The sequence below is a fragment of the Moschus berezovskii genome, chromosome 10 (assembly GCF_049115385.1).
Source record: "Moschus berezovskii isolate FMDL1 chromosome 10, NW_MosBer_1.0, whole genome shotgun sequence".
Classification (NCBI taxonomy): Eukaryota; Metazoa; Chordata; class Mammalia; order Artiodactyla; family Moschidae; genus Moschus; species Moschus berezovskii.
In genome coordinates this window covers 12417659-12439557 of record NC_142469.1, presented here as the reverse complement: position 1 = coordinate 12439557, position 21899 = coordinate 12417659, and positions in this window count along the sequence as shown.

The window sequence follows — 21899 nt, the reverse complement described above, 5'->3', positions numbered from 1 at the left end:
TTTATATAATTTCCACACAACAGCAGGATACAAGTTCTATTCAAGTTCCCATAGACTTTAAACCAAGAGACACTGAAACACATTCAGGAACATAAAACAAGGGGAAAAGATGTCATGATCTAAACGTATTGAAGTCACACAGAATTTGTTCTCTTATCACTGTGGAATTATGTTAGAAATTGATATCATAAGATATCTTAGAATAACCCACATATTTTCAAGGGCAATGTGACCTTTACCAAGAGAGATATTTGACTTAATCATTGAAAATCTCAATCAAGTTAAGACTGAAAAGGCACAGAGGGTGATTGCAGAGAAGAAAGCATTTAAAAGAAAAATAAATATCAATGTGAGAAATTAATATCAAACATACTTTAAAACCCCATATTTTTGGAAATTAAATGTTCACTTCTAAATGATGTGTATTTGTAAGAATCCTTAACAAGGAAAATTAGAAAATATTTGTAACAGAATAAAAATGAAAGGAGAATTTATCAGAATTTATTGCATGCAACTGAAACTGCTCAACGCAACTAAATACAGTGTGGAATCTTGAATAAGGTATGAAAACAAGTAATGGACACATAAAATTTTGTGAAATTTGAACAAAATCTGTACTTTAGTTAATAATACTATATCACATGTTAATTTTTTTTAACAGCAGAGTATTATTTTATATTCTCAGAATTGGGTTAGAAGTTTCAAGCCTAATTCAATTTTTTAAAAAGTCACTAAAATAATAAGCTTTCCAGACTTTTATCAGTAATGGTATTGCCTGAATAAATGGAACTATATCAAAGTTTTGCGTGAATATATATTAGAGATATAGCATTCGATTCATACTTAGTCAAACAGTGGAATCAACATATCATAATTTTTTAGCTAGGAAAAATTCATACATTTTCTAAAATATATATTATGCATTATATATATATATACACACACACAAAAGATTTATTACTATGCTTAATAAAGGCTTGAGAAAGAACAACAACAAAAAAAGAGACAGAAAACTGGCAAACATAAACTAAATGAAATGGTACAACTGAATATGAAATATAAAAAGTGAGACAAACTAGACAGAAGTAAAAAATCATCATATAGTTCAATTCAGTTCAGTTCAGTTGCTCAGTCGTGTTCGACTCTCTGCGACCCCATGAATCACAGCACGCCAGGCCTCCCTGTCCATTACCAACTCCCGGAGTTCACTCAAACTCACGTCCACAGAGTCGGTGATACCATCCAGCCATCTCATTCTCTGTCGTCCCCTTCTCCTCCCACCCCCAATCCCTCCCAGCATCAGACTCTTTTCCAGTAAGTCTGCTCATCACATGAGGTGGCCAAAGTATTGCAGTTTCAGCTTTAGCATCAGTCCTTCCAATGAACACCCAGGATTGATCTCCTTTAGAATGGACTGGTTGGATCTCCTTGCAGTATAAGGGACTCTCAAGAGTCTTCTCCAACACCACAGTTCAAAAGCATCAATTCTTTGGCGATCAGCTTTCTTCACAGTCCAACTCTCACATCCATACATGACCACGGGAAAAACCAGAGCCTTGACTAGATGGACCTTGGTTGGCAAAGTAATGTCTCTGCTTTTTAATATACTATCAAGGTTGGTCGTAACTTTCCTTCCAAGGAGTAAGCGTCTTTTAATTTCATGGCTGCAATCAGCATCCACAGTGATTTTGGAGCCCAAAAAAATAAAGTCTGACACTGTTTCCACTGTTTCCCCATCTATTTCCCATGAAGTGATGGGACCAGATGCCATGATCTTTGTTTTCTGAATGTTGAGCTTCAAGCCAACCTTTTCACTCTCCTCTTTCACTTTCATCAAGAGGCTTTTGAGTTCCTCTTCACTTTCTGCCATAAGGGTGGTGTCATCTGCATATCTGAGGTTATTGATATTTCTCCCAGTAATCTTAATTCCAGCTTGTGCTTCTTCCAGCCCAGCGTTCCTCATGATGTACTCTGCATATAAGTTAAATTATATATATATATATATATATATACACACACATATAGTTCAGGTGTTATTAAACATGGCTACTTATCAGAATCATATCTGGAGCTTTGCAGGAAAAAACAATATCTGGGCATTTATATTTTTCAAAAAATTCCAAGATAATTCTATTGTGCATCTGGATTTTAAAACGTAATTACAGGTTTTTCTATTAAATGGTAGTTTTAGTGTTAAATAATTCTATTATTTTCTTTTGACCAATCATCATACAACAGTAGTATTAAAAATATAAGTTACATAATCACAATAGTAAATAATGCTTAATAAGTTTTCACAATCAATATCCAGACAAAATATAAAAGATAATTACAATTGCAAGTCATAATGGAAACATGATTAACCTAACAGTGTAAATTAACTACTTACAATTTGGGGACTTAAGTAGAGTGATGTGATAAGCAGAAGTGCTTACATGCACACGTTTTCACCCACAAAGCCAGTCTATATCTTTTGGTTGGTGCATTTAATCCATTTATATTTAAAGTAATTATCAATATGTATGATCCTATTACTATTTTCTTAATTGTTTGGGGTTTATTTTTTTGTAAATCTTTTCCTTCTCTGGTGTTTCCTGCCTAGAGAATTAGCTTTAGCATTTGTTGTAAAGCTGGTTTTGTGGTGCTGAATTCTCTAAACTTTCACTTGTCTGTAAAGATTTTGATTTCTCTGTCAAATCTCAATAAGAGTCTTTCTGGGTATTCTTGGTTGTAGGTCCTTCACTTTCATCACTTTTAATATTTTGTGCCATTCTCTTCTGGTTTCTAGAGTTTCTGTTGAGAAATCATCTGATAACCTGACAGGAGTTCCCTTGTGCATTGTCATTTTCCTTTACTATTTTATCTTTGTCTTTAATTTTTGTCTGTTTGATTACTATGTGTCTCAATGTTTTCCTCCTTGGGTTTATCCTGCCTGGGACTCTCTGTGCTCCCTGGGCTTGGTTGACTGTTTCCTTGCTTATGTTAGGGAAATTTTCAGCTGTTACCTCTTCAAATATTTTCTTGGGCCTTTTGTGTCTTTTTTCTCCTTCTGGGCCCCCTATCATGCAAACGTTGGCATGTTTAATGTTGCTCCAGAGGTCTCTTCATTTTTTAATTCTTTTTTCTATATCCTGTCTTGGGGCACTGATTTCTACCATTCTGTCTTCTCTGTCACTTATCTGTTCTTCAACCTGTTATTCTGCTATTGATTCCTTCCAGTGTATTGTTCATCTCTGTCCTTTAGTTCTTGTAGGTCTTTGGTCGGAGAAGGCAATGGCAAGCCACTCCAGTACTCTTGCCTAGAAAATCCCATGGATGGAGGAGCCTGGTAGGCTGCAGTCCATGGGATCGCTATGAGTCGGACATGACTGAGCGGCTTCACTTTCACTTTTCACTTTCACACATTGGAGAAGGAAATGGCAACCCACTCCAGTGTTCTTGCCTGGAGAATCCCAGGGACGGGGGAGCCTGGTGGGCTGCCCTCTATGGGGTCGCACAGAGTCGGACATGACTGAAGTGACTTAGCAGCAGCAGCAACAGCAGGTTTTTGGTAAACATTTCTTGCATCTTCTCCATTCTTTTTCCAAGAACTTGGATGATCTTCAATATCATTATTCTAAATTTTTCTTGAAGGTTGCCTATCTCCATTTCATTTAGTTGTTTTTTCTGGAATTTCATCTTGTCCCTTCATCTAGGACACAATCCTCTGCATTTTCATTTTGCTTAACTTTTTGTGATGTGGTTTTCTTTCTGGCCCCTGCAGGACTGTAGATTTTCTTGCTTCTTCTGTTTTCCCTCTGGTGGATGAGGCTAGGAGGTGTCTGTAAACTTTCTGATGGGAGGGACTGGTGGTGGGAAAAACTAGGTCTTGCTCGGGTGGGCAAGGCTGAATTCACTAAAACTTTACTCTGATTTTCTCTTGATGGGTAACACTGCACTCCCTCCATGTTAGTTGTTTGGCCTGAGGCAACCCAGTCCTGGAATCTGCAGGTTAATGGTGAACACCAAGAGGGCTTATGCGGAAGAGCACCTCCCAGGACTGTTGCTTTCATTGCCCCTATTCCCACAGTGAGCCCCTGCTAACCCACACCTACACAGAAGACCCTCCAACACTAGCAGATTGATCTGGTTTTGTCCCCTGTGGGGTCACTGCTCCTTTTCCCTGGGCCCTGATGTGTGCAAGATTTTGTTTGTGCCCTCCAAGAGTAGAGTCTCTGTTTCCCCTGTGGAAAGTCGTGTGGAAGTCCTGCAATCAAATCTTGCTGGCCTTAAAAGTCAGATTCCACGAGGATTCCTATTCCCTTTGCCAGATTCCCAGGCAGGGAAATCTGACACAGGGATCAGATCCTTCAAAACAGTGGGAGAACTTCTTTGGTTTTATCATTCTCCAGTTTGTCGGTTTCCCACCTGGTGAGTATGGGATTTGATTTTATCATGGTTATGCACCTCCTATCATCTCATTGCATCTTCTCTTTTGTCTTTGGACATGAGGTATCTTTTTTTGGTGTGTTCTAGTATTCTCCTGTTGATGCTTGTCAACAATTATTTGCAATTTTAGTGTCCTTGCAGGAGATGAGCACATGCTCTTCCACTCTGCCATCATGAACCAACTCCCCCACAAGATATTACTTTTATATTCATTTTTTTCAATCATTAAAAAATGGACAACATATTTTTAGTTTGTAGGCTGTAGAAAAACATGCGATGGGACAAATTTGGTCTGTGGACCATAATTTGCTGACTCTTAGTCTATGTGTAAGCAATTCTCTAGATTTCTGATCTTTCTACAAAGTCTTGGTTTGGAGCTCTGGAAAGAGAAACTGGGCATGTATAGCTCTATCTCTTCTGTTCTCTTTGCTCTTAGAAGCTAGTGGTACACTCCAGTTTGCTCCCACCAAACTGGGGATGTAATACAGCACATAATAAAGCAAACTACTCTGGTTAAGACAAGGTACTTCTATTTATTTCATTTGCCTTCAGATATAAAATGCACTCTCCGACCCAGATTTACCTGCGTGCTTTCTGACCTGCAACAAATTGATATTACTGGATCCAGAATTTGAAAAGAAGAGAGCTATTTATCAGGCAACCTCAAAGAATTTGGAAGTTGACACATCTTCCTAGGGGACAACAAGTCATTGCTTCAGAGACTTGGTCACAGACAGTAGTGACTGGACAAATGCCTAGGACTTAGGAGTTACTGGGTAGATGACTGAATATGTGAATACAAAAGTGTGGGAATGTCCATCTTGATACTAGAAATAGGATTCTGAAATGGGGGTAGGGGACAGAGGTAGGTTGACTGTAACAAAAGAAAAGAAAAGAAAAAACTGGGGCTATCCTCCTTCAGCTCCAAAGCTTCCCATCAGCTGATGTACAGAATAATCAATGATTTTGACTCAAGCCATCAGGATCAATAAGGAAGCCTGGGACAATTAAGAACTTACTGGAAATCATTAGGCTCTTCCTGTTACAGAAACATGGATTTGACTTTAGAGACATGAACATAATCAATATATATTTTTTAAATTTTGAGGAGCTGTTTGAGAAAAAAAATCGTTAACTCGCTTTTACTAAAAAGCAAATTTTTGTACATCTCACGGGAGTGAAAATCTCTCAGTCATGTCCAACTCTTTGCAACCCATATATTCTCCATGCCAGAATATTGGAGTGGATAACCTTTCCCTTCTCCAGGAGATCTTCCCAACAGAGGGATTGAACCCAGGTCTCACACATTGCAGGTGGATTATTTACCAACTGAGCCACAAGGGAAGCTCTCAGAAGGAAAGAGGGAGAAAATTAATTAAAAGAGATTTATTTAAATTCTTAAGTAATGTGTATAAATACAACAGGCAAATTGACAGGAATTATTGGAACTCGTATGCAGATTTAAAACCAGTGCTAAAGGAGCCTGCATTTTAGTTTTGTAAGCAATCTGGTTTCTTGTTTTCACTCACCTTTTCTTCAGGTTTTCTTGCTCTTCTAGAGAAACTCGTCTAGAAAAGACAGGGGCCTGTGTCCCACTCCATGCAACTGTGCATGGTGTTCCCCTTACTTGGTACACACTTCACGTGGTTTGTCCAAATGCAGCCCTCTCTTCAACACAAAGTCCGAGTTTCACGTCCTTTAGGATGCATTCCTTGACTACCCAGCTGGCATTCATGTCTCCTTTCTCTAAACTCTTACAGCTCAAAAAATCTATTCTCTTTGTTCAGCAAGATGGATGCTGTGAACATTTAAGACCTACCCCCATTTGGAAAACATGAATCTTGACAAACTAGAGGGGAGTATTTTCTGAATGTGCAAACTTATTCTGTTGCACAGTATTTATAAAATCACTTAACATATGAGTAACTATAAATGGCATACTGTTAACAGTTACTATTTGTGTGATTGTGCCTAATTAAGACAGGTTGTGACTCATGTTCATTCTTCAGGATTTTGATGTAACTCCATCCCTTTTTCTATTGAAGGAAGCCTAGCTGAATATGAGTGAAGTGTGGTATTATGTGGTATTCCATGTATCTACTGCTGGGAAAGAAACCAGTCCAAATTTTGTAGCTTCAAACAACAAAATCGATTTTGCTCACAAATCTGCAATGTCGACATAGCTGTTGGGATGGGTCCACTTTGTGTCACTAGGGGTGGCTCAGCGGAGGGTTGAAGGGTCTACAACTAAGCTCATGGATGGAACACTGATGGCAAGCTGTTGCTGACAACTGGTCGGAAGAGTAGACTGAGCAAGGAGGTGAAAGCCTCACCTCCTTCCATGTGGGTCTCTCCATGCTGCTTGGGTTTCTCACAGGGGATAGCTGATTTCCAAGAGCAAACATCCCAAGGAAAGAAGGCGAGGGCACGGGGCACTTTTATGACCTTGCCTCAGAAGTCACATGAGTCCCTTCTCCATTGGTTGAGGCAGTCTCAGAAGCCTACTCGGGTCCAAGGGGAGGGAGCAGAATGTGGCCTCTTGATAGGGAGTAGCGAGATTCTAGAAGAAGATTGGTATAGGAGGTATTGCTACAGTTTTCTTTGGCGTGTATACCCTGTCACAATGTGTTTGTTTTGAACGAATGGATTTCAACCCGCTAGTATTTTAACCCCACTTTTGCTGGTTTATAATCCAGTGTTCTACATTTAATTTTATATTGGCCTTAAATTATTTTCTGCTGGTCTCAGCTGTATGTGGCTTATTCCCCAAAACCAGTTTAAAGAGCAAGGACCACATCTATAGTTTTTAACTGCTCACTAGGTTTGCTGAGATGCTGGACACCTGCTGCTGCTGCTGCTGAGTCACTTCAGTGGTGTCCGACTCTGTGTGACCCCTTAGACGGAAGCCCACCAGGCTCCCCCGTCCCTGGGATTCTCCAGGCAAGAACACTGGAGTGGGTTGCCATTTCCTTCTCCAATGTGTGAAAGTGAAAAGTGAAAGTGAAGTCGCTCAGTCATGTCTGACCGTTAGCAATCCCATGGACTGCAGCCTACCAGGCTCCTCCATCCATGGGATTTTCTAGGCAAGAGTACTGGAGTGGCTTGCCATTGCCTTCTCCGGCTGGACACCTAGGCAATTCAAAAATACTCATTGGAATGTGAACAGAGTTTTGTGCCATAAATTTTGTCTAAATAAAAACTGGTGCTTTAAGCAAAACCTGAAGAAGTAGTTAAAAAAAAAAAAGACTCTCCTACAGCCTTTCCCTCACCTCACTCACATCACACACTTGTCTCTTATACTCAGGAGTATAAAATGTTACAGAATTCAGAAAGCAATTATGATGGAGCAATGGTGGGGATCAAGCCGAGTGTGACTACACACCCTGAACCATTTGATAAATCCAGAAAGTTGGGCAGAGGGAAGCAGTTATGAAAGTCAGATGGTTTCTATCTCTGTCTTAAGCATCACTTTTTTTTACAAATTTAAAGAAATGCCATGCATTATTCTGCTCCCATCTTGAAACTCCTATATTCTAAATCTCTGTCATCCATGAGTATGTTTAATACCTTGGAATGATTGTATACCTTTGAGGAAAATTACTTTTTAAACATGTTATTATTTATTTCATCTGAGCAGGGTCTTTGTTGCAGAGCTCGGGCTCTTTGTCGTGTAGGCTTTGCTAGTTGCAATGGGCTCAGTTGCAGACTGAGGGCTTAGATGTGGCATGTGGGATCTTAGTTCCCTGACCGAGGAACAAATCTGAGCCCTCTGAATTGGGAGCACAGAGTCTTACCCACTGGACCATGAGAGAAGCTCCCAAAATTACTTTTAAAATGGAGATTAAAAATTCATAAGGCCTTGGTTAAAAAAAAGAAAAAGAAAAAAGTTTGGTTCAGGATGGTGGACTATAAGGATATGTCTTCATTTCTTCCTGTGAGAGTACCTAAATCACAACTAGCTGTTGAACAACCATTGACAGGAGGACGCTGGAACCCATCAAAAATAGGCACCCCACACCCAAAGATGAAGGAGAAGCCACAATGAGATGGCAAGAGGGGACAATCACGGTAAAATCAAATCCCATGCCCACCTGGCGGGTGACCCACAAACTGGAGAACAGTAATACCAAAGAAGTTCTCCCACTGTTGTGAAGGCACCGATCCCCATGTCACACCTCACCCCCAGTGTGGGGAGCTCACAAAGGGACTGGGAATCCTCAGGCAATCTGACTTTGAAGGCCAGTGGGATTTGAAATGTAGGACTTCCACAGGACTGGGGGAAACAGAGATGGCACCATTGTGTCATTATTGGTCAACAGAAGTAGTAGAGTTTTATATCACTAAAACTACCATTTAATTTTAAATAAGTGTAATCACCTTTTAAAATCTAAATGTACATTAGAATTATCTCGGGGTTGTTTGAAAAATGCAAATGCCCAGGTATTATTTTTTTCTAAAGCTTCAGATGTGATTCTAATGATCTGCCATGTTTAAAAACACCTGGACTGGATGGTGATCCTTTGCTTCTATCTAGCTTGTTTCACTCTTTCTGTTATATTCAGGTCTCTCATTCCATTTAGCTTACATTTTCCAATTTCTCTGTCTATTTTTTGTTGTTCTTTCTCAAGTCTTTATCAAATATAGTAAAAACTGTTTTGTATATAGTATATAAAATATATATTTTAGAAGACTTGCGAATTTTTGCCTAGCTAAAAAATTATAATATTTTTATTCCATGTGTTTGACATATGAATAGAATATTATATCTCTAATTCGTCTAGTCAAGGCTATGGTTTTTCCCGTGGTCATGTATGGATGTGAGATTTGGACTGTGAAGAAAGCTGATCGCCAAAGAATTGATGCTTTTGAACTGTGGTGTTGGAGAAGACTCTTGAGAGTCCCTTATACTGCAAGGAGATCCAACCAGTCCATTCTAAAGGAGATCAGTCCTGGGTGTTCATTGGAAGGACTGATGCTGAAGCTGAAACTGCAATACTTTGGCCACCTCATGCGACGAGTTGACTCACTGGAAAAGACTCTGATGCTGGGAAAGGTTGGGGGCGGGAGGAGAAGGGGACCACCGAGAATGAGATGGCTGGATGGCATCACCGACTCTGTGGACATGAGTTTGAGTGAACTCCGGGAGTTGGTGATGGACAGGGAGGCCTGGCGTGCTGTGATTCATGGGGTCGCGGAGAGTCGGACATGACTGAGCGACTGAACCGAACTGAACTGAACTGAATTTATATTCACTGAAAACGTTGATATATTTCCATTTATTCTGGCATCTACTATTACTGCCAAAATTCTAGAAAGCTTATTACTTTAGTCATTTTTTTAATTGAACAAGACTTGAAACTTCTAATCCAATTCTGAAAATACAAAGAATACTCTACTGTAAAAAAAACAAACAGGAAATTAACATGTGATACAGTATTATTAACTAGAGATTTTTTTCAAATTTCACAAAATTTAGTGCTAGAGCCATTATTTGTTTTCATACCTTATTCAAGATTCCATATAGTATTTGGTTCTACTGAGCAGCTTCAGGTGCATGCAATAAATTCCGATAAAATTTCTTTTCCTTTTTATTCTGTTATAAATACGTTCTAATTTTCCTTGTTAAGGTCTTCTATACACTTTTCATTTAAAAGTGGACATTTAATTTCTAAATACACGGAGTTTGTTAAGTATCTTTGATGTTAATTTCTCACTTTGATATTAATTTCTCATTTAAATGCTTTCTTCTTGGCAAGCACGCTCTATATATTTTCAGCCTTTTAACTTTATTGAGACTTTCAATGGCTAAGTCAAAGATCTCTTTTGGTAAAGGTCTCTTTTGCACTTGAAAATAGGTGGTTTTTCTCAAAAATCTCTTCATACTGATTTCTAACATAATTCCACAGTGATAAGAGAATGGACTCTATGATTTCAATACATTTAGACCATGACATTTTTGCACCTTGTTTTATGTTTCTGGATGTATTCCAGTGTCTTCTGGCTCATAGTGTGTGGAAATGAATAGAATTTGTATCCTGCAGTTGTGTAAAAATTGTATAAATGTTAATTATTTTGAGACTTCCCTGATAGTTCAGTTGGTAAAGAATCTGCCTGCAATGCAGGAGACCAGGGTTCGATCCCTGGGTTGGGAAGATCCCCTGGAGAAGGAAATGGCAACCCACTTTAGTATTCTTGCCTGGAAAATCTCATGGACAGAGGAGCCTGGTGGGCTACAGTCCATGAAGTCACAAGGGACAGACAGGGCTTACTGACAAAACCCCCCAAACTCAGCTGGTAAAGAATTTGCTTGCAATGAAGGAGACCCCGGTACAAGTCCTGGGTCAGGAAGATCCACTGGAGAAGCGATACTGGCCACCCACTCCAGTATTCCCTGGTGGTAAAGAATCCACCTACAATGCTGGAGGCCTGGGTTTGATCCTTGGGTTGGGAAGATCACCTGGAGAAGTGAAAGGCTACCCACTCCAGTATTCTGGCCTGGAGAATTCCATGAACTGTATAGTCCATGGGGTCGCAAAGAGTCAGACACGACTGAGTGACTTTCACACTTAATTATTTTGAATTGGTTCATAGTGTTTTTCAGGTCTACTATATTCTTCTACATTTTTGCTTATTCATTCTATTAATTTTTGAGAGTTTGATGTTGGAACTCCAACTAAAAATCTTAATTTATCTACTTAAAAAATAGTTGTAATATATAGGTGAAACTATATGTAAATTTGTTCCATATTTTCCAAATCTCCTGTAAATAAGCTATCATAATTTCACAACTTAAAAAATAAAAATGAGGAAAAAAATTAAAAAGCCTCGTGATGAAAGTGAAAGATGAGAGTGAAACCAGAGGGATGGGATGGGGAGGGAGGTGGGAGGGGTGTTCAAGATGGGGAACACATGTACACCAGGGGCAGATTCATGTCAATGCATGGCAAAACCATTACAATAATGTAAAGTAATTAGCCTCCAATTAAGATAAATAAATTAAAAAATAAAAAATAAAGCTTATATGCTGACACTCTAAAAAAAATAAAATAAAAAATAAAATAGCTGGCTTAACACTCAACATTCAGAAAACTAAGATCATGGCATCCAGTCCCATCACTTCATGGGAAATAGATGGGGAAACAGTGGGAGTATTGGCTAACTTTATTTTCTTTGGCTCCAAAATCACTGCAGATGGTAGTTGAAGCCATGAAATTAAAAGATACTTATTCCTTGGAATGAAAGTTATGACCAACCTAGATAGCATATTAAAAAGCAGAGACATTACTTTGTCAACAAAGGTCCATCTAGTCAAGGCTATGGTTTTTCCAGTAGTCATGTATGGATGTGAGAGTTGGACTGTGAAGAAAGCTGAGCACCAAAGAATTGATGCTTTTGAACTGTGGTGTTGGAGAAGACTCTTGAGAGTCCCTTGGACTGCAAGGAGATCCAACTAGTCCATCCTAAAGGAGATCAGTCCTGAGTGTTCATTGGAAGGACTGATGTTGAAGCTGAAGCTCCAATACTCTGGCCACCTGATGCGAAGAGCTGACTCATTTGAAAAGATCCTGATGCTGGGAAAGATTGAGGGCAGGAGGAGAAGGAGACAACAAAGGATGAGATGGTTGGATGGCACCACCGGCTCAATGGACATGGATTTGGGTAGACTCCGGGTGTTGGTGATGGACAGGGAAGCCTGGTATGCTGTGATTCATGCTGCGGTTCATGGAGTTGCAAAAAGTCAGACACGACTGAGCAACTGAATTGGAACTGACTTGTATAAAGTATGTACAAATATCTTTGAGTTATTGCAGACTTAGTTCCAGACCACCAGAATAAAGCAAATATTGAAGTAAAATTATCCAAACAAAATTTTGGAGGTATATAAAAGTTATGTTTACACTGTACTGTAGTCTATTAACTGTGTAGTAGCTTTATGCTTAAAAAACAATGTACATATCTTTAAAATACTTTATTTTGCAAAAATACTAACTGTCCTCTAAGATTTTAACATTATGTCTAAAAAACAATTTACATACCTTAATTTAAAAATATTTTTATTGTGAAAGAACAGTAACCACCATCTAAGCTTTCAGAGAGTAAGAATCTTCTTGTTGATGGAGGGTCTTGTTTTGATGTTGGTGGTTGCTGATTGATCAGGGTGGTGGTTACTGAAGTTTAGGGTAGCTGCAGCAATTGCTTAAAATAGGACAACAGTGAGGTTTATCACATTGGTTGATTCTATCTTTCATAAACAATTTCTCTGTAGTATGCAATACTGTTAGATAATAATTTACCTACAGTAGAACATCTTTCAAAATTGGAGTCAATCCTCTCAAACCCTGTTAGTGTTTTATCAACTAAGTTTATATGGTAATCTAAATACTTTTTCATCATTTCAATAATCTTCACAGCATCTCCACCAGGAGTAGATTCCCTCTCAAGGAACCAGTTTCTTTTCTCATCCAAAAGAAGCAACTCTTTATCCATTAAAATTTTGTAATGAGATTGCTGCAATTCAGTAGCATCTTCAGACTCCATTTCTAAGTTCTCTTGCTCTTTCCACCACATCTGCAGTTACTTCCTCTACTGAGGCCTTAAACTCCTTCAAAGGTTGGAATCAATTTTTTCAAACTTTTGTTAATGTTGATAGTTTGACCATGAATCATAAATGTTCTTAATGCCATCTAGAATGGTGAATCCTTTCCAGAAGGTTTTAAATCTATTTTTCCCAGATCCATCAGAGGAATCATTATATGTGACAGTTATAGGTTCATGAAATTCATTTTTTAAATCATAAGACTTGAAAGTCAAAATTACTCCTTGATCCATGGGCTGCCAAGTGGATGGTGTTCTAGCTGGCATATAAACAACATTCTCATTGTCCATCTCCATCAGAGCTCTTGAGTGAACAGGTGCATTATCAATGAGCAGGAATATTTTAAAAGAAATCTTCTTTTCTGGGAAGTAGTAGACTTAAAATATTCAGCAAACCATATTGTAGATGGACGTGCCATCATCTGGGCTTTGTTGCACCATTAATAGAGCACAGGCAGAGTGGCCTTAGCATAATTCTTAAGGACTGTAGAATTTTCACATGATAAATGAGCACTGGCTCCAAGTTAAAGTCACCAGTTACATTAGCACCTTACAGGACAGTCAGCCTGTCCTTTGAAGCTTTACAGCCAATCATCAATGCCTCCTTTATAGCTATAAAAGTCCTTGATGACATTTTCTTCTAGTTGAAAGCAGTTTCCTCTACATTGAAAATCTGTTGTCTGTGTAGTCACCTTTGTTAATTCTCTTAGCTACATCTTCTGGATGACTTGCTGAAGTCTCTACATTAGCACTTGCTAGTTCACCTTGCACTTTCTTTAAACTTCATTAACTAACATCTTTTTGCCTTTTCATACTGTTCATGGGGTTCTTAAGGCAAGAAAACTGAAGTGGTTTGTCATTCCCTTTGCCAGTGGACCACGTTTTGTCAGAACTCTCCACCATGACCCGTCCATCTTGGGTGGCCCTACATGGCATGGCTCATAGTTTCATTGAGTTAGACAAGGCTCTGGTCCATGTGATCAGTTTTGTTAGTTTTCTGTGATTGTGGTTTTCATTCTGTCTGCCCTCAGATGAATAAGGATAAGAGGCTGATGGAAGCTTCCTGATGGCAGAGACTGACTGAGGGGGAAACTAGGTCTTGTTCTGATGGGCGAGGCCATGCTCAGTAAATTTTAATCCAATTTTCTGTTGATGGTTGGGGCTGTGTTCCCTCCCTGTTGTTTGACCTGAGACCAAACTATAGTGGAGGTAGTGAAGATAATGGCAACCTCCTTCAAAAGGTCCCATGCCGCACTGCCGTACTTAGTGCCCCAACCCTGCAGCAGGCCACTGCCAATCTACGCTTCCACTGGAGACTCCTGGACACTGACTGGCAAGTCTAGATCAGCCTCTTGTGGGGTCACTGCTCCTTTCTCCTGGGTCCTGGTGCACACAAAGTTTTGTCTGTGCTCTCCAAGAGCCTGTTTCCCCAGTCCTGTGAAAGTTCTGTAATCAAATCCCACTGGCCTCCAAAGTCAAATTCCCTGGGGGTTCTCAGTTCCTTTGCCAGATCTCCAGATTGGGGAATTTGTTGTGGGTCCTAAAAGTTTCTTAACAGTGGGAGCATTTATTTGGTATAATTGTTGTGCAGTTTGTGGGTCGTCTGCTCAGCAACTCTGTGGTGGGGTTAATGGCAACTTCCTGCAAGAGGGCTTACACCACACTCTGTGTGACCCAGGTCTACTACAGCTAGAGCTTCTGCCCCTGCAGCAGGCCACTGCTGACCCACATCGCTGCAAGAGACACTCAAACACTCAAAGGCAGGCCTGCCCTTGTCTCTGTAGGGTCTCTGGGTCCTGGTGAGCACAATGTTTTGTTTGAGCCCTCTGAACATCTCTGGTGGGTATGGGATTTGATTCTAAACAGGATTTTGCCCCTCCTACCATCTTGCTGAGGTTTCTCCTTTGCCCTTGGACTTGGGGTATCTTCTTTTGTGTGTGGGGTCCAACATTCTCCTGTCAGTGGTTGTTCAGCAGTGAGTTGTAATTTTGGAGTTCTCACAGAGAAGATGAGAGCACATCCTTCTACTCCACTATCTTGATTCAAAAAACAAGTCCAAAATGCAGCACTAGGGTGCAATCTCAAAAATGACAGAATGACCTCTGTTCACTTCTAAGACAAACATACAGTATCACAGTAATCCAAGTCAATACCCCAACCATAAATGCTGAAGAAGCTGAAGTCGAATGGTTCTGTGAAGACCTACAAGACTTTATAGAACTAATACCCAAAAAAGATGCCCTTTTCTTCATAGGGACCGGAAATGCAAAAGTAGGAAGTCAAGCATTACTTGGAGTAACAGGCAAATATGGGATTGGAATACAAAATGAAGCAGGGCAAAGGCTAACAGAGTTTTTCCAAGAGAACACACTGGTCATAGCAAACATCCTCTTCTAACAACATAAGAGATGACTCTACACATGGACATCACCAGATGGTTGATAGCAAAAGCAGATTGATTATATTTTTTGCAGTCAAAGATGGAGAAGCTCTATACAGTCAGCAAAAACAAGACTGGGAGCTGACTGTGGCTCAGATCATGAACTCCTTTATTGTAAAATTCAGACTTAAACTAGAGAAAGTAGGGAAAACCACTAGACCACTCAGGAATGACCTAAATCAAATCCTTTATGAATAAATAGTGAAAGTGACAAATAGATTTAAGGGATTAGATCTGATAGACAGAGTCCCTGAAGAACTATGGATGGAGATTCATGACATTGTACAGGAGGCCATCCCCAAGGAAAAGAAATGCAAAAAGGCAAAATGGTTGTCTGAGGAGGCCTTACAAATAGCTGAGAAAAGAAGAGAAGGGAAAGGCAAAAGAGAAAAGGAAAGATATAGCCATTTGAATACAGAGCTCCAAACAATAGCAAGGAGAGATAAGAAAGCCTTTCTCAGTGATCAATGCAAAGAAATACATGAAAACAACTAGATGGGAAAGAATAGAGATCTCTTCAAGAAAATCAAAGATACCAAGAGAACATTTCATGCAAAGATGGGCACAAAAAGGACAGAAATGGTATGGACCTAACAGAAGAAGAAGATATTAAGAACAGGTGGCAAGAATACACGAAAGAACTATAAAAGATAAAAAAAGATTTTCATGACCCAGGTAACCACGATGGTGTGATCACTCACCTAGAGCCACACATCCTTGAATGTGGAGTCAAGCGGGCCTTACCAAACATCACTAGGAACAAAGCTAGTGGAGGTGATGGAATTCCAGTTGAACTATTTCAAATCCTAAAAGATGATGCTGTGAAAGTGTTGCACTCAATATGCCAGCAAATTTGGGAAACTCAGCAGTGGCCACAAGACTGGAAAAGGTCAGTTTTCATTCCAATCCCAAATAAAGGCAATGCCACAAAATGTTCAAACTACCACACAATTGCACTCATCTCACACGTGAGCAAAGTAATGCTCAAAATTCTCCAAGCCAGGCTTCAACAGTATGTGAACCGTGAACTTACAGATGTTCAGGCTGGATTTAGAAAAGGCAGAGGAATCAGAGATTATATTGCCAATGTGTGTTGGATCATAGAAAAAGCAAGAGAGTTCCAGAAAAATATCTACTTTTGCTTTATTGACTACTTTTGCTTTATTTGACCTTGTGGATCACAACAAACTGTAAAAGTCTTAAAGAGATGGGAATACCAGACCACCTTACCTGCCTACTGAGAAATCCATATGCAGGTCAAAAAACAACAGGTAGAACCAGACATAGAGCAACAGACTGGCTCCAAATAGGGAAAGGAGTACCTCAAGGCTGTGTATTGTCATCTTGTTTATTTAAATTATATGCAGAATGCATCATGAGAAATGCTGGGTTGGATGAAGCACCAGCTTCATCAAGATTTCCAGGAGAAAATCAATAACCTCAGATATGCAGATGACATCACTCTTATGGCAGAAAGTGAAGAACTAAAGACCCTCTTGATGAAAGTGACAAAGGAGAATGCAAAAGCTGGCTTAAAACTCAACATTCAAAAAAACAAAGATCATGGCATCCAGTACAATCACTTCATGGTAAATAGATGGGGAAACAATGGAAATGGTGACAGACTTCTTCTTGGGCTCCAAAATCACTGCAGATGGTGGCTTCAGTCATGAAATTAAAATACTCTTGCTACTTGGAAGGAAAGTTATGTCCAACCTAGATGGCATCTTAAAAAGCAGAGACATTACTTTGCCAACAAAGGTCATCTAGTCCATCTAGACAAATGTCCATCATAGTCAAAGACTATGGTTTTTCCAGTCGTCATGTATGGATGTGAGAGTTGGACTATAAAGAAAGCTGAGCACCTTAGAATTGATGCTTTTGAACTGTGGTGTTGGAGAAGACTCTTGAGAGTCCCATGGACTGCAAGGAGATAAGATCAGTCAATCCGAAAGGAAATCAGTCCTGAATATTCATTGGAAGGACTGAGGCTGAAGCTGAAACTCCAATACTTTGGCCACCTAATGAGAAGAACTGACTCCTTGGAAAAGAACTTGATGCTGGGAAAGACTGAAGGCAGGAGGAGAAGTGGATGACAGAGGATGAGATGGTTGGCTGGCATCACTGACTTGATGGACATGAGTTTGAGCAAGCTATGGGAGTTGGCGATGGACAGGGGAGCCTGGCGTGCTACAGTCCATGGGGTCGCAAAGAGTTGGACATGACTGAGCGACTGAACTGAACTGAATCAACATCTGCTAGCTCCAAAATTTTCTTCCATAATTTCCTCACCTTTCTCAACCTTTAGAGAAAGGGAGTTAGGGCCTGGTTCTGGATTAGGCTTTGGCTTAAGGGACTACTTTAGCTGTTCTGGTCTTCTATCCAGACACTAAAATTTTCTCTGTATCAGCAATATGACTGTTTCATTCCTCGGTTGTTTGGCACAAGAGGCCTAGCATTCTGTCTATCTTGTCTTTCGACCTGCTTTCTTCACTAAAATTAATCATTTCTGGTTTTGATTTCAAGTAAGAGATGTGTGCCTAACACTTTTCCTTTCACTTTAACACATGGGTTATTCAGTTCAGTTCAGTTCAGTTCAGTCGCTCAGTCGTGTCCGACTCTCCGCGACCCCATGAATCACAGCACGCCAGGCCTCCCTGTCCATCACCAACTCCCGGAGTTCACTCAAACTCATGTCCACAGAGTCGGTGATGCCATCCAGCCATCTCATTCTCCGTCGTCCCCTTCTCCTCCCGCCCTCAACCTTTCCCAGCATCAGAGTCTTTTCCAGTGAGTCAACTCGTCGCATGAGGTGGCCAAAGTATTGCAGTTTCAGCTTTAGCATCAGTCCCTCCAATGAACATCCAGGATTGATCTCCTCTAGAATGGACTGGTTGGATCTCCTTGCAGTATAAGGGACTCTCAAGAGTCTTCTCCAACACCACAGTTCAAAAGCATCGATTCTTCGGCGGTCAGCCTTCTTCACAGTCCAACTCTCACATCCATACATGACCACGGGAAAAACCATTGCCTTGACTAGACGGACCTTGGTTGGCAAAGTAATGTCTCTGCTTTTTAATATACTATCAAGGTTGGTCATAACTTTCCTTCCAAGGAGCAAGCGTCTTTTAATTTCATGGCTGCAATCAGCATCTGCAGTGATTTTGGAGCCCAAAAAAACAAAGTCTGACACTGTATTAGTTGGCCTAATTTCAGTATTGTGGTCTCCATACTGAACAGGGAAACAGGGAGCCCCAAGCAGAAACGAGCTGGGTTGGAGGGCTAACTTGGGAATGGGGCAGCCAGAACACAGGCAACGCTTATTGATTAAATTTGCTATCTCACATGGACACTCTTCATGGAACCACAAACAACTGCAGTAGTAACATCAAAGATCACCGATCACATATCACCATGATAAATATAATAAGAATGAGAAAGTTTGAGATATTGCCTAGATTACCAGAAACACAAAGTGAGCAATAGCTGCTGGAAAGATGGTGCCAATAGAATTGCTCCATGAAGATTTGCCACAAACTTTCAATTTGTGAAAAACACAATATCTGTAAAGCACCATAAAGACGTGCAGTAAAATGAGATGTGCCTATAATTGTACAAGAGGAAAATTTTTCCCTTCTTCCTTTCCAGATTATTTGGTTGGTCTAATGATTAAATTGACATAAGACTCATTGGAGAAGACCCTGAAAAAGATTGAGGGAAGGAAGAGAAGGGGATGACAGAGGATGAGATGGTTGGATGGCATCACCGACTCAATGGACATGAATCTGAGCAAACTCCAGGAGACAGTGGAGGACAGAAAAGCCTGGCATGCTGGGGTTCATGGGGTCACAAAGAGTCAGACATGACATAGTAACTGAATAAAAGTAACAAGACACATTAACGAGGCGGGGGAGAGAAGAAGCAAGTTTAATTTTGTAAATGTGGGAACTTGAAAGATACAAGACTCTCTGACAGTTAATTGTGGTTTATATATCATCCTGGGGCTTCCCCAGTGTCTCAGTGGTAAAAAACCCACCTGCCATGCAGGAATTACAGGAGACACAGGTTCAATCCCTGGATCAGGAAGATCTCTGGAGGAGGGCATGGCAACCCACTCCAGTATTCTTGCCTGGAAAATCCACTGACAGAGGATCTTGGCGGGCCACAATCTATAGGGTCGCAAAGACTCAGTTTAGTTTAGTTCAGTTGCTCAGTCATGTCTGACTCTTTGCGACCCCATGAATCACAGCACACCAGGCCTCCCTTTCCATCACCAACTCCCAGAGGTCACTCAAACTCACGTCCATTGAGTCGGTGATGTCATCCAGCCATCTCATTCTCTGTCATCCCCTTCTCCTTCTGCCCCCAATCCCTCCCAGCATCAGAGTCTTTTCCAGTGAGTCAGCTCTTCGCATGAGGTGGCCAAAGTATTGCAGTTTCAGCTTTAGCATCAGTCCTTCCAATGAATACCCAGGGCTGATCTGCTTTAGAATGGACTGGTTGGATCTCCTTGCAGTCCAAGGGACTCTCAAGAGTCTTCTCCAGCACCACAGTTCAAAAGCATCAGTTCTTTGGTGCTCAGCTTTCTTCACAGTCCAACTGTCACATTCATACATGACCACTGGAAAAATCATAGCCTTGACTAGACGGACCTTGGTTGGCAAAGTAATGTCTCTGCTATCTAGATTGGTCATAACTTTCTTTCCAAGGAGTAGCGTCTTAATTTCATGGCTGCAATCACCATCTGCAGTGATTTTGGAGCCCCAAACAACAAAGACTCAGACATGACTAAAGCAACTTACCATAGGCACACATACCATGATGAGCTACAGACAAGGGGTAGGGGTCTGGGTGGAAGGGAGGAAGACAATTCACAGGAAGAGGAAGATGAAACGATCACTAAACAGATGTTTCCCATCAGGTGTTGTGGGGAGAGAGAAAATTAGCCAAGATGGCTTGGTCAGTCTTACAGGCCTCACGTTTTGTAAATAAGGACTATGTAACAGCTGAGATCATTTATAGCACTGCGCATGTGCATCACGAGGTACTCATGTGGACACAGGCTACTTTTGTTGTATGAGCTCCACCCAAAAAAGTGGTGTCATTACTGCTGCCCCATGACTGTGTCCATTGGTCAGCCACGAGAGAAGAGAATATAGCGTGTCTGCTGCTATGACTGCTGCGTCAGCCAGGAAAGAAGACTGTTATGGCTGCTCTGCCAGCCAGGAGAGAGGTTGTGCTGTGTTAGTTTATGCCATGGCTGTTGTCCTGAGAGAATAAACATGTCTGCAGTTCCCACGGCTCCTCGAGTCATCTTCCAGCCTCTTAGTTCGCGCCTTACCTACCCTGGTTCAATGAACAGTGTGAACAGCAATGCAATTGGCATCATGAGCAGGCTCAGCTCAACTTTTTCTTACATAAAAAGTTTTCTCTGGTAATAGTTCTGTTCCCAGTCTAGGCTCCCTGTGTAAACTTTTTTAGGCAGTTAAAGAGGAGGCTAAAAAAAAAAAAAAAAAACTAAAAAATCTTTTCCTGAGCAGCATATTTTAGGGTCACTTTTTCTTCTCCTGTTCATAGTACATCTCAATCTGAGCATTTTTTAATACACAACTTCATGGTGTGCAGATTTCTAAGATAATGTTCACACCTTTGCTTAATTCCCTCTTTTGAGTATGGGTGGAACCTAGTGACTTGGACCTAAAAAAACAGAGTGTATTAAAGTGATAGGATGTCACTTCCATGATTTTATCACCAAAGACTCTGCTCAATATCATGATGAGATTTTATCTCCTGCTAGAAGGTTCTCTCTTGCTTTCTTGGATTTCTCACTTTGATGAAACAAGTTACTGCATTAAAGAGTTTCATATGCTAAGAAGCCAAATGTGGCCTCTGCCAAGAACCAGGAAAGAAGACTCTCTGTGCAAAACCCAGAAGGAAGGAGGAATTAATTCCTTTCGTCAAACTCACAAATAAGATTGGAAGTGGATTCTTCTCCAGGTGGGCAGCCTGTTCAACACCTTAATTAGAGCCTGTGAAGGACCCTAAAGTAGGGAAAGCAGCTAAGTTTCACCTAGTTTTCTGACCTGCAGGAATAGAAAGATAATGAATTTTGTCACTTGAAGCCACTAAATTTTAGAGTAATTAGTTACATAGCAGGCAATGGCAAGCCACTCCAGTGTTCTTGCCTGGAGAATCCCAGGGACGGGGGAGCCTGGTGGGCTTCTGTCTATGGGGTCACACAGAGTCGGACACGACTGAAGTGACTTAGCAGCAACAGTTACATAGCAATAGCTAAATAAAGATAATGAATACACTGTGATGACTATCACTTCAGTTCAGTTCAGTCGCTCAGTTGTGTCTGCCTATTTGCGACCCCATGAATCACAGCATGCCAGGCCTCCCTGTCTATCATCAACTCCTGGAGTTCACTCAAACT